At 41.0% G+C, this 10,321-nt stretch overlaps 1 long non-coding RNA gene across 2 annotated transcripts; it reads left to right on the forward strand.

Annotated features, from left to right (window-relative positions):
- The first annotated feature begins 3,825 nt into the window (after positions 1–3,825).
- LOC109486206 lies at positions 3,826–8,665 on the forward strand. Of its 2 annotated transcripts, none has more exons than XR_002141183.1 (3): positions 3,826–3,888; positions 7,635–7,704; positions 8,562–8,665. It is a non-coding gene; the product is annotated as an uncharacterized LOC109486206 (long non-coding RNA). The 2 variants fall into 2 exon arrangements; XR_002141182.1 differs by having other exon boundaries at positions 8,559–8,634.
- The last annotated feature ends 1,656 nt before the right edge of the window (positions 8,666–10,321 follow it).

Genomic DNA, 10,321 nt, shown 5'->3' on the forward strand with positions numbered 1-10,321 from the left:
AAAAAAGAAAGCCTGATAAAAAAGCCTAAAACATGCCAAAATAAGCCAAAACCGAACTTCTGCTTGGAGAGTAGAACTTTCCACAGTCAGCCTTGTGCTGCTCCATTTCACTTTAGAATCCTTTCTTGTCCCCTTTTCCTAAAGGTTTCATTTCTTGTTTCTTTCAATTTCCTTTTTTATCTACCTTCCTTTCCCTGACATTCATCTCTTTCTGCGCTGAGTTGGGTTTGATTTCTAGTACAGTTATGCATGATTTTGCAGATTTTTCTCACTCATTTTTGCTTCTGCCGACCATAAAAGCAGTGTAACTTCAACTCTGCTGAACCTGTTTAAGATCTGACTGCCACTTCTGTACATTATTGGTAGACTATGGACAGTTTTAAGTCAGTAACATAATCTGTCTGTGAACACCTGCTGCTATACATGTCATTATGTTCATGCCCTGAACATTATTCTAAAATACAGTTTTCATGTTTCTCTTCCAACAGTTTTTTTTTTCAAACCCAAGGACCAGCAAAATGAATTGGAGTTATCCAAGGTCATTTCTGTCTAAAATCAAATCTGTATTCAAACATGGTGCCCTTCTAGTGCATTTTGATTGGTGCCTGGATTATCTGGGGTGATGTGAGTGTCACTGGGGTCATGACCCCACAGGTGTCCTCTAGCCCACCTGCTCGCTAATGAGGCAAACACACATCAGTCATAGGGGGTCATTGAAGCCACCCAAACTACTGGTCACTTGTCCCATTATGGTGGTTTAATTGATTTCATTGGTCAAACCCAATAATTAAAATGTACTTCCTGGATTTTATACGTTTTGCACTTTCTGACTAGTTAGTACAGTAAATCCACACAAGTCTTGTTTTCAGCAGGGATGGTTTATTTATTTATTTGTTTTGCTTGTATGTCATTTTCAAATGAGCTCAAAAGAGTATTGACAAATTTTGATAATACTTTTTTCATTTCACAGGTGTTGGATGTTAGGAAAGAGGCAGAAGTTCTTGAATGCAAGCCATTTTGAGGACTGACATTCTGAAGCATGTACTGTAAGTAGGATAGCCTTTTCTAAGAAATACTGCAGTTTACTGTAGATTATTGTATGTTTGCAGGGACCTAATTTCATAGTAGGAGGCTTTTGCTGTGTTTTAAGTTTGTGATTGAAACAACTCATCAGCACAGTTTTAAGACAGGTCACGTTTGCTGTGCAAGGAAAATGGCTAACAAAAAAACGCCAACAATAGGTCATTGAACTCTACATCAATCCCCCCATTTGTGGTAGAAGTCTGTTCTGAATCATACGTAATTCCGGAAGCAATTGAAGAATCATCCCTGCATCATTTGTTCAAAGAAGAAGAGCCTTCAATTCGGTAGAAAGTAGCCTACATAAAAATCAACAGCTGCTGCAATTTGGAGCAAATGGAGCGAAGAGCAGGAAATTACAAAATTGTGGCCGGTGTACTAACAACTGTTTGTGTGGTTTGTAGTCTTACCTGTGTGCTAATTTAATGAGGGCCTACCAGACTACTGATTCCTCTCCACGCTTTTAAAACAGGCAACAAAAGATGACTTAGGTAACTAAAGGGTGTCTTTTTCAGAGGTTTTATTCTGATCGTTATGGGAGTTTTTGGTTTGGTCCTTGGTTTCAGTGATTTTGTACTGGGTGGGATGACATTTTCTGGAAATCCCAAATCCAGATATTAAAAAAAGAGAGAGAGAGAGGTGTGTTTTAATGGATGGGACGTGGCATAATTTGATACACAAGCAACATTGGGGCAAACCCTTATTCTTATTGATAAGTGTGCTGTAATATCTTTGATGATACTCCTCACATATAGGAACGAAGGCTAATATCTTTGCTGAAGGATCCTCTGATCTGTCAACCGCAACATTAACTTACTGAGGCCTTCTAAGCTTATTTGTGGCTTTTGTCAGCTGGTAACCCTATCGTGACCCAGAGAATAGACACCCATCCAAACAGATGGACAGATGCATGGTGGTCTTGCCGCACTAGCACCATATGGCGGCATGTCTTGAAGCGGGGAATTATGGGAAGAAAAGACAAAGGAAACAACACAAAAAGGGAAGAAAGGGAAGTATAACGGAGAAGACAAAACCAACCGACAAGGAAACACCTGGCTAGAGGTGTAGGGTGGACTAATTGTCATTAGTATCATTCCACTTTGAATGTCTGGGGTTAGCATTCTTGCACATTCTCAGAATTATAATCTCCTGTCTGTGCTGAGATCCATTTACATCGCTGCCCATCGGTTAATGAAAAAGTCCTGTCCATTGGCTTGAAACAGTTTAAGTGGAATCGCCGAGAACCACTCAAGCAAATAAACAAACAAACAACACAATTTCCTGAAAAGGTGGTGATGTCAAATCATCCACACAGGTGGCATGACCAACAACTTCTATTGGGTCCTGATTAGTTGACGTGTTATTGGATTAACAAGGTCTTAACCCATTAACTTCTGATCAGACTAGACTAACAACTTCATTAGGGCCTATTTGTTGTGTAATTACGGGCATTCCAAACAATTCACGCCTGGATTGACACCTACAATGGGCCTTATGGTTAATTAGAGGACCCAAACTGTCCCACCCACCTGAAGACTCCACAAAATTTAAACCTTGGGAGGCAGGTATTCATCAGGGGACCCAGGTCAACACCTGGGGTCAAAGTTAAAGTAAAAAATGTAATGAAAGGAAATGGAAAACTGACAATCAGGGAACCATGCATCTGCTTGGAGATTCTCCTCTTTCTGCAGTGACTTGTTCAGCTTCAGGGTGTAAGATGACACTTTTTTGGGGGGACACATTGGATCTTTTCCTAATAGCATTTCTTCTTACATGGACCAGAATGTATGATGTGAGATTACCAAGTTAAGGCCACACCAATTTGTTTTCTTGGTTCTCAGATTTTTTCAGAAAAAATATGAAGGGACAGGGCGAAAAAATAAAAACAGGCCGAGGCATCCTATTATAGCCACAAATGCTATGATAGGACCCATGAAGTCAACATACCAGGCTGGTTCAAAATTTAAACAATGATTTTGAACTTTTAATGAAACCACTGCATTGATAGAAGGAAAAACTGTAACAGCTAGGAAGAAAAGGACTGTCCTCAACTGTTGGGGGCACAATTCTGAGCATTTTTCCGTTGATTCTGAACCAGGATCTTTTTCTTAATCAGAAAAAAATGAAGCGGGTGAATCACCACAATTAAACTGGTGTAGCCTGAGGTACATGAAAATGCACCAGGAGGCTGGATTACTAGTAGTACATACTGTATCGTTAGTTCTTCCACAGAAATGTTGCACAAAAGTTTGAACCAACATCATTATACGAGCCTAGTATACATGGTGTACATTATTCTTTGTATTGATAAAAAAGAATTGATAGAAGAAAGATTAGATCTAATAAATTTTTTACTTGGCCAGCAAATATTCCAGGAACTGTTGAATTGATTCAAGGTTGAACAAGTAAGCAGACAGGTCAAGTTCATATCACTTGAACCTGTTAAGCCACAATAGCTCCACCATCACCGACCTAGAATTAGCAAGTCCACCAGACAGACTATATTTAGGTCAGTTCAACCAAAGCGGTTCAATTCTTCTGGTTCAACAATGGGCATTGTCCTCAATGAACAAAGCCAATGGATTGTACCACTGTGCTATCCTGAGTTTTAAATAGGGGTGCAATACAGGTTGATACAAAAATATATGTGCATACACTACATTATACCAAGGTATTGAATTAGAATGACTATAGCTGCTTCAGTGTTTTTAAAAGTTTTTTTTTACTGGTAGATGTGATCAGCATTTTGACAAGACTGCAGTACTACCTTCTCTGACAGGAGGCGCTACATACCAGGTGACACAGCAGGTAGGTGCAGTGCTCGATTCGAAAACATCGGTCAAGATGGACCGTCAGTGTTTCCCCTGCAAATACAGATACTACAGAAGACATCAGGACGACACTTCCATCCACAATAAAAAGAGGAACACTGCTCACGTTGTTGTATCCGTATATTTTGGCTTCTGAATGCCGGTATGTATGGAGGAAGTATCTGATGTGGGGGGCTGTATGGTCGGTGGTCAGTAATGTCGCACACGGAAAAGGTGCTGCACCCTTTTGCTCATCCCTGACAACGAGCTCATAGACGTAGTACGGTCTTCTTCCATTCGTTTTGGTCAGCACTCCACCCGTTGCATCTAACTACGCTATGTTAGGCTCTCGTGTGCTTGTGCCAAATTCTAACAGTTTCCTCCGACCAGAACATAACTGTAGGTGGTACAAGCAGAAATCTTTGGACGATGCCAGGGACTTTCTTCTGTTTACTTTGTTCTTGCTGTCTTTTGTGAATTTCAAGCAGTGGATGGGGTTCAGGTTTTCCAGGCAATGATCGGCCTTCTGACTTGATCTTCTTCAGCACTGTGAGGGAGGGTACGGTGTCCCTACATCCTGATTGGTAGGATTCTTCAGGCAGCCTTGCCAACCTGTCCAGGCGCTCTCGTCGAACCGGCTTGAACTTCAGTACTTCTTTTAATCCCTCTCTTTCTTCACAAACGATGGGTCTCGCGTGGGTTTCTCCGGGCATATGAAGGGGTATGACTTCTGGAAAAAATGGGGAAGGAAACATTTTACCTTATTGTTCTTTACATCAACTGTGGGCTCCACTGTTTTTCCATCCATCCATCCATCCATCCATCCATCCATCCATCCATCCATCCATCTGTCCATCCAACCATCCAACCGTCCGTCCTTCCATTTGTCAGTCCATCCATCCATCCATCCATCCATCCATCCATCCATCCATCCATCCATCCATCCATCCATCCATCCATCCATCCATCCATCCATCCATCCATCCATCCATCCATCCATCCATCCCTCTCTTCTTCCTTCCTCCCTTGTTTCCTTCCTCCCTCCATCCCTCCCTCCTTCCTTCCCAAAGTTTTTGTACCATCCCCATTCCCTAGTGCATGTCTGCTCTGCACATCCTGGATGCACCATTTTGATTGGCAGGTCAATATGATGTAATCATCCCCACCACAAACATCAGTAAATGAGCAGGTTGTTGCCAGTTGTCATTCATCTGACAAGGCTATCAGATATGGATCAGGATGAGGTGTGTATTATGAAATGTTGGGACCATTCCAATATCCTTTTTACCTGCTTTTTACCTAATGTGTAACAAGGCAGTGTTTCAATGCAATGTATGAGGAGCTAGAAAAACTTTTTGCCTCCCAACATCTGCTTGGAGAGATGAAAGCTGGCCAAGAGGAGAGTCTACAGTCTGCCCCGGGCCCTCCTGCTTGAGGGCCTGCATTTGGGGGTCCCAACAATGCTCTATGCTAAATTTTGAGAGCCGGCTATGTATGAGGGCCTGCAAGCCGGGGTCCCGACAATGCTCTACTCGAAACCTCTCGAGTACGCTTTACATAAATTCCAAGTGGCTACAACGCATTACGTAGAATTAAAATGCCAAATACGCTCTATGCAAAAATATTAGAGTGGTCTGTCTACGCTCTATGTAGAATTAAAACAGCCGATTACGCTCTACGGAAAAGGGCTTGCGGGTCCCCATGTATTACGCTAACCTCTGCCAGGAAGCCTTTCCATTACGTTTTACGATAAATTCCGTACAACGCATTACGTAGGATTAAAACGGCAAATTACGTTGAATTAGAGTGGTCCCTCTACATGGGATTAAAACGCTCTACAGAAAAGGGCATGCAGGCCCTCACTGAAGTGGCAACCCGGTAGAAGAAGTATACTGAACATCCCCTCCTACAGTTGAAGAATGGTCCTGCCCCTGTCAGCAGCTGGAGGCAGTAGTTAGTAAGTCTGGATGGTTCCTGTGTGGGCCCGGCCTTGAGAGGGGGATTTGGGGGGATTACAGGCGCCCACTGGGGTCTGCCGCTGATTAGCAACCCAATGAACAAACTCTGATCAACTTTCCTCCCTCCCCATATCATACCAACAGTTTGGCATTCCTCCCTCCTGACTACCACTGTGATCAGGCATTCTGATATTGTATTAAGCAGGAAAAGGGTGTGTATGGGGTACGTATTTAACACAAAAGAATTACTTTGTTTCGATGATCAGAAGATGATTCCTTTGTAAAATGAATCCAACAAAGTATCAAACCCAATTATTGCAATAATGGAATCTTAATGCATTCTAGACTTGATATTTTTGGATAGAGCTAACCCAGAATCCCCTTTCAGGTCCTCCTACTACATGTATTAGCAGTTCTTTGTAAGTGCATTTTCTGTAGATTTAGCGTGATTTGTAGAACAGAGGACAGCAGAGGGTATATGATGGGCATCTCTCCTCGAACATTTCATACAAATGAAGGACAATCAGTCTGAAGAATCTAATGTCAGAAGAATGAACCAGCATCAGCTTTAACCGTTGTGTAATACTGTATATGAGAGACTATAGATGGTAGTCTAGATATGATAGATTGATTTACATTTGTAAAGGAGACCTGTTAGAAGTAACCTTACATGGGGGCCCGCAAGCCCTTTTCCGTAGAGTGTAATCGGCCGTTTTAATTCTACGTAGAGCGTAGACGGACCACTCTAATATTTTTGCGTAGAGCTTATTCGCCATTTTAATTCTACGTAATGCGTTGTAGCCACTTGGAATTTATCGTAAAGCGTAATCAAGAGGTTTCCGAATTCAGCGTAGAGCGTTGTTGGGACCCACCCTTGCAGGCCCTCTTACATCCATGCCTTTTCTGAACTGACTTCTACAGTCTTTGATTATAGATTATTGCTCACTGTCTGTCCAGTTGTCTGTCCTGGAAAGATAATCATCAAAAGTGGATTAAATCCTTTATAACACAACCCATCATCATCGTTGGCGGTCGGGGCAAGTCTCTGCACCACTGCGCTCCACTTCAGTTGGTCAGTCATGCAGACCCACCAGTTTCTTTACATGTAGTTTGGTACTGCAGGATCTAAAGTCTACCACATCTGCCTCTGTACATATTCCGTTATAGTTTGGATGAAGTACCTGAATTGTTGTCCCAGGTCTTACCTAATACCTTGCAACAGGATAGGAAATAATACATTAATAGGAGTTTTGCTGCAGTCATTGTATTTGATTCTGACTTTAAAGCTCTATAATGTAAAAGATTTCTGTATTTTCTTTGTTGTCACAATGTAAAGTCAGGATTGAATGTTCCATGGCATGTACATGTACTTTGTTACAATGCTGAGGTTATGCTATGAGGCCATAGCTACTTTGTCTATTTGCCATTTCTAGTCTAAATCACTTACCTATTTCTCTTTGTTGAATCCACTTCCACACTTGTCATTCTATATGAATTTTACATATTGTTCAATTTGAAAGATAAGGATTGTACACTCATTTTCAATCATACATTTTACTTCAAAATTGACTCTACGTGCAGAAAAACTGCTTTAAACCTACTGCTCATTTTGTCAAATGGTAAACACAAGAATTTTGTAAAATGTATGTAAAAGAGAGGAAAACGCTGTGTAAGCCTGCATGACTGACATTCTGATACACTCTGTCAGTCATTAGGGACTGGCTGTACAATGGACAGGCTTAGGCCTTATCCAGGTCTGATCCCCTCCCCTTTACAAATGTTACAGCGGCCCTAATCCCTGCCCAGTCTGCACAGAGACCTTGGCTTACTCAGAGGACTGATGCCATCTCTCCACGGTAAGCTTGTCTTCGTTATGGCATATAATTAGACACTGGCACAAATCTGGGGTAAAAGAAATGCCTTTTCATGGAGGGTCTCCGAGTTAAGTGCTTCCTTTGACCAAGGACGTTAGATTGATTGTATTGTCCTTGCTTTATCACAGTGTACGAAGTAACAGGGATTTGATCAATATTAAACTAGCGTTACACGAGTTTTGCGCAACATATTTTGAGGTATATTACAAGACTTGTAGACATTATTGTGTCTTATGTTGATAAAGAAGTTAGATACTATTGTAGAGATCTGTGTACTGGTTCCAAAAAATACTTTATGTGCATCTAGATATTAAGGTTTTCAGTACTTGTTACCCATTTTTATTCATTTGTAATGGAAAATCTAAATATTAACCTAAGCTGTAATGGAATTGTTAAATATTTATGAAAAGGACTTACTTCATGTTGTATTTTGTATTATGAATGTAAATGCTACCATTGTCTTTAAGAAAGTACCAAGTATATTGTACCAAGTATTGTAATGAAACCCACAGGTCAGCAAAATGGAGTGATTTTAACCTGAATAAACCATTTATTCATTCATTCATACATTAAGTCTATATGACATGGTCTCTGGGATTGGTCTAGACCCGTTTTTATTTTTATTTCGCTCTGTCGCTTCATATTTTTTCCGATAAAATCCGGGAACCCACAAATTAAATTGATGTGGCCTATTAAAAAGTACTAGAAACCATATCCTTTATACATGTGGGAGACTCTGCAGATAAGACTCTCCCTATCATCAAATCATTGATTGATTGAATGATAGATGAATGAATCTGTTCTTTCTTTGAACTTTTGCATCACATATTGCACAGCAGGGGTCCTGACTAAGATAGAAGAGACCTCTAGTAGCTCATTGAGGTACTGCAGATGAGGCATCTTGATGCATACCCAGAGTAAACAATTGATTGTGAGCGAGGTGGTAAGTTGGAATCTTTTTGCCTTAAATTGTCAGTTTAAACAAGTGTATAGACTTGAGTCATAGCACATTCCAGTCAAAAAATTATATTTTGAAACGATATATCTTTATAAAGATCACAACAACCACCGTTATTGAGGTTTTGTATGTAGCAATGACTGTGCCATATTTATACTACAGTTCCATAGACAAGACATCTGCCGCCCCCACCCACCAGACCTCTGTCTGCATGGATCAAACCCTGCAGACAAAATATTATTCCACATGTCAGCTTTGGTTAGCTGATCAGGCCAGATGGGAGGTAAAGGCTTACCCAGGGATTCAACACAGGTAAAAACTTTCATTCAGGCCACACCAATTTGATTTCTTGGTTTTTGAATTTTTTTCACAAAAAATATGAATTATATGATGTATTATACACCCACTGCAATATTCCATTTCTTCTTCCAGGGCTAGGGCAAAATTCATTGTACCTGTTTTGTAATCTCCAAGCAGATGTTGGGATGCAAAATACCTGTTTGGAAATTAAAGGCGCCTTTAATTTCCAAACAGGTATTTTTGGCATCCGATACAATTTCAGGGCGGCAAAACTGGAAGTATTCTGAATAAGGCAATCTGTATGATATTGACACATACTTCCCCACTTTAGCCTATTTGACTCAGTGTTTATTTTTGGGGTGGTCCCCTAAAATCAGCCCAGGGTCCTTCTGGTAGCTGTTTTGGGCATTTTTTTCTCTAAGGATGGTGATATACATTGGAATAGAGTTGTTTCAACTCAGTATGTAGATAAGTGACTAGAATATTGACTTTGAAAAATCTGGTTTCCAAGCCCTATATACTGCTTTGGATCCCTGTCTGTTCTAGTTCTATCCTCATGGCAGAAGAGACAGACTATTGTAATGATGATCCCATCCCACACAGAGACGTGCCGTGCAGATAAAACAACCAGCCAGTGGGACATCAACAGTTGACCTTGTAAACCTCAGGATGTGACCTTGGAGGCGTGGTTCCGGCATCCTTACTGTCCACAGCAGTCAGTGGGATGAATTCCAGACATGTGCACAGGACAGGGAGTCTGCATGCCCTTTTCCGTAGAGCGTAATCGTCCGTTTTTATTCTACGTAGAGCATAGTTGGACTGCTTTACATGTAATTCAACGTAGAGCGTAATTGTCGCATTTTACGCAAAACGTAATTTACCGTTTTGATCCTATGTAATGCGTGGTAGCTACCCAGAATTTATCATAAAACGTATTGGGAAGGCTTCCTGAATTCAGCATACTGAATACGTAGCGGGCTCTCAAAATTTAGCCTCGAGTGTTGTCAGGACTCCCCCATGCAGGCCCTCAGAACAGACTCCACACTGCCAGCCTGTGTTGTGATGTAGGTTTGCAATCAGTTTGAAAGACAACAGGATGGATCGGCAATTTAAACAGGGTTAACCTTGACATGAACTTGAAACTGATGCCATTGATCACAGCTGTAAGTAAATTACTGTATGACTGGCAGAGTTGGGAAGGGTGAAGTCAGAACACAGGTGAATGTCCTACCCTCAATAACATATCATGCTGTTCTTAATTCTGACATGACTTTTAAAGTTCCATCTTTACTGTACAGATTCTTAGTGTCCTTCCAAAGTTTACCACAAATGTATATTCCA

Source organism: Branchiostoma belcheri, unplaced genomic scaffold (genome assembly GCF_001625305.1).
Source record: "Branchiostoma belcheri isolate BF01 breed outbred unplaced genomic scaffold, Haploidv18h27 scaffold8, whole genome shotgun sequence".
NCBI lineage: Eukaryota > Metazoa > Chordata > Leptocardii > Amphioxiformes > Branchiostomatidae > Branchiostoma > Branchiostoma belcheri.